This window comes from Pseudopipra pipra, chromosome 19 (genome assembly GCF_036250125.1).
Source record: "Pseudopipra pipra isolate bDixPip1 chromosome 19, bDixPip1.hap1, whole genome shotgun sequence".
Lineage (NCBI taxonomy): Eukaryota > Metazoa > Chordata > Aves > Passeriformes > Pipridae > Pseudopipra > Pseudopipra pipra.
Window position 1 is genome coordinate 10,696,901 of NC_087567.1, and position 3,989 is coordinate 10,700,889.

Here is a 3,989-nt window from a genome sequence, read left to right on the forward strand (position 1 = left end):
TTCCCTCCAAACTGTGCTGCTGGAAGGGCAGGAGCATTTCCCAGGATCAGAAAGGGCCAAGCAGGACACCCCAAAGGGGCAGCTGGGCACCCTGGGCTGGCCCAGCCAGCTCTGAGGGGATGCAGTAGGTCTGTGGGGCAGCTCTGGCAGGAATTCAGCCCATCTTACCCATTCCAGGGCCCTCACAGAGGCTCCATCCTGCACTTTATTTTAAAAAACTGACAGCAGGAGGAGAGGCCACCCAGCCCTGATGGACACACTCCCTGCAGATAACTTGGGATAAAATGGGAGGGATGAGATTGTTTTGGTGGGAGAAAAAATGATCCTTTCTAGAAGAGGTTGCAGGGGTCCAGCACCAAAAGCAATTTTTTTTTTTTTTAATGTTTCCCCTCTCCCATCCTGTTGGTGCTTGGAGCATGGCTGCTCCTCTGGGGAAAAAATAACATGAGAACCATTTCCATCACAGCAGCCCAGCACATCCTTTGGGTTTGGCTCTGGGAAACATGTCATGCTTGGAATAGGGAGAGGGGAGGGAGGGAAAGCTCGACTTCTTTTGGGTGTTGTTCCTTCTCACCTCGTATTTTTTATGCCACTGATGATCAGTGTGAAGCCAAATCCTTCAAGCTCAGTATTATCACAAAGACACCAGGTCAGTGATTCAGTTTGGGAATTCTTTGTGATAGGAATCCCAGGATCACTGAGCTTGGAAAAGCCCTCCCAGCCCATGGATCCCCCCTGTGCCCGATGCCACCTTGTCCCCCAGCCCAGAGCACTGAGTGCCACAGCCAGTCCTTCCCTGGGCACCTCCAGGGCTGGGCACTCCAAACTGCCCTGGACAAGCCCAAAACTCTTTGTAGGCCTTGCTGGCCATTTTCTGGTTTTGAGATTTTGGTGAAAATTCAACCTGCAGGACAGAAATTAATAAATAGCCCCCGGGAAACTCTTTGACAGGTTGAGTTTTGTCCCTGTTTCCTCCCGTGAGGGATCACTGTGACCCACAGTGGTCATTTTATATAATTGGCTCTGTAATTTGATGACCTCAGTGGTACTGAATTACAGTTATATCAGGGATGCAACAAATCTCAGAGCATGAGACAGTCAATGAGAGAAAAACATCCCCAATGTTCCTGCTCTTTCAGATTAGGACAATGTTACCTGGAAAGAGTTATTGCCTGAGTTTGCTGGGAGGGGTCACCTGCAGAGACAGAAAATGATGGCTGAAGGTACCACATCCATCTTCCTGTGCCTGTTTATGTGGGTAATTTATACCACACTGGTCATAAAAACAGTTTTGTTGCACAACTGTGGAAAAAAAAGGTTGTTGAAGAACAGCCAGATCTTTATTATCTGTATTTTATCTCCTTCTGAGCTACAGGCTGTGACTCTCCTGCAGGTCCTCTCAGTTACTAAAAATAGATCAAAACCTGAGGAAGGTGTCCCTAAAATTTGGATTTGGGTCATTCAAAAGGGGAAACAGGTAAAAGGTCTGGCCCCAACTCTGAACTTCCTCTGGTTAGCAATGTTGTTTGGGTTCTGGGGCTTGGGTTTGGTCCATCTTAATAAACAGAGCTGACAAGCACAACCTGCTTAATTCATCATCATCTGAAAATGAAATAAAGAAAAGAGCAGATCTATTTTTGTTTGCTCAGAGGATGCAAGTCTGAGCTGAGGAAGAATAAAACATCTAGAAGCTGACTTTAAAAATAACAGGAGGTTCATGGTTTTTCTTTTATGCAGAACCCAAATGTGACCCAGACTCGAGAGAACACAAAGCTTTCAAGGGACTATCAGAGTTTCTCTGAGCTCGTGACCCTTTGTGTGATCTGTATTCCATGGGAAATTGTTTTGCAGTGAACTAGGAAATGATCAGTATCCAGCAGGTCACCAGGGACTCTTTTAAACTGTATAATTAGAATAATTTCACTTGTATCGGGCAGGGCAGGGATTCAAAAAGCAATTCAGAGGCAAAAGGGCGAGGAGCCAGGCCATGGATGTGAGCTGAGTGATGGACTTTGCATTTTATTGCTCTTCCACATCAAACCTGGCAGTCATTCAGCCATCAAACCCTGCTACCTGTGGCTGCAAACCCTTCTGGAACCCTCCCAGCCTGCTCAGGTTCTGCACAGCAAAGCTGGGCTGGCTGGGAAGAGTCTGCAGGACTGACAGTGCAGAAAGTGAGGGTTTGGGAGGGGTGTGACAGAGATCTCCAGAACCAGGCTGGGGCAAAGGGCCCCTTCTGAGCTCTGGTGGCAGCAGAGGAAAGCACGGACACACCTTTCCCACTGGGGTCAGAGTGGGAACACAGGGAAGCTCCATGGCCAGAACATCCACCCCTGCTTCAGTCACCAATTTTCTTGCAAAAAAAATTACAGTTACCAAGAGTTTCTCCATCCCAGTGCCATCATATCACCTTCACTCGTTCTCTCACAAGGGAGAATCAATTTTATGCATAATTCCCGGAGGCAAAATCCATATTTTCATGAGATTTCCATACGTTTTGTGAAGGGTTTTCCCCCCAACACCTTCTCTGAGCTGTCTCCCTTCACACCCCCCTGCCCTTCATGCCCTCTGGCCCTCAGCAAAGTGTTTGTTCAGCCCCTCTGAGCCACACACCTCTCCCTCTCTGGGAATATTTGTCTTTTTCTCGTTACAAGGAAGCCCTGCAGCCTCAGAGGGAAGATATAAACACCCGTGGGTCCCCCTGGGATTGCAGTGACTGCCTTGGTGACATGATTTGCTGCAGAATTACATTTCCTCTGACACTGGACTCCTGGCACCTCAAAAAGAGTCGAGGATAAGAAAAAACCCACCTGGTTCATAACTTATTTTATATTGACATGAATATCTAAGCTGAGCTGCCAACAGCAATCCAGGAGATGGCAACTGGTTCTCTTGAAACCCAGAAATAGTTGCCTCAGTCTAACTAGTCTTAGTCTAACCCTAACACTGTTGAGTTTGTCCCTCTCAAGTGACACCCAGCCTGTGTCTCTTGGAGTTGTGCCTGGCACTGGAAGAACTTTTTGGTTCATGCAGAGAAGTGATGTTTAATTTTGAATATCAGAATCTCAGAATCCCTTTCAAAGTGTCCATTCTGTGAAGCTCTTTTCCCTGGTTTGAAGAAACACAATTCCCTGATGTTTAAAGAAACACAATACCCTGGTCAGGCAGAGTGGGGGATGAACTGCAGGATGCTGGGGCATGAGCTGTATAATGCTGGGAATCAGCTTTCAGGGGTGAGCACAGATCACTCCTCCTCTCCCTAACCCCTTCTGGGATATTTTCTCCTTGTGCTGACCTGGGATGAGTCATGTCTGGCTGAGTTTTCAGGTGTGTGTGACTCCTAGACCTGAAAAATCAGGCCCCCAACCTCGCACAGGACCAAGGGAAGAGCAGCAGTGCAGAGTCTCTGCAGGAGCGCTGTCCAAAACCCCTGAGCCCGGTGCAGGGCTGGGGAAGGATCAGCATTGCAGAAATGCCATCTGACAGCCGGGTCCAAGGCTTCCTCCAAAGGACAAATTCGAAGCAATTCACCTGGCAAGGAGTTAGTCCTCCCATTCTGCTGGAGCTCTGCTCTGATAAAAGCAAGAATTCCAACGAGTTGATGATTTCATCTCCTTGGCACGGCCAGCCCTGCACAGCTGCACAGCTGAGATGTCACAACAAAAGCAGACGCTTACAAAAGGTTCTTCTTTATGTTTTTGGCTTGTAAATGTAAACTGCCTGTGCTATCCATACATGCCAGGAATGTCAACAGTGGCTGGGGCGTGCAGCTCTTCCCGCTAATCCAGGACAGCTCAGGATCACAAGTGATAAATCCTCTCACTTTCGGAGCTCAAAGCAGCAAAAGGTTTGGTATTTGGACAGAGAAAGCTTTTCATGTTGGCTTGGGCAATAAATATGCAAAGGAGAATGAACTCACTGTGCCAGAGGACAGAAGAGGTGACCTGCATCAGCCTTCCCCCCTCTCCTGCTGTGGGGACTTAGAGGAT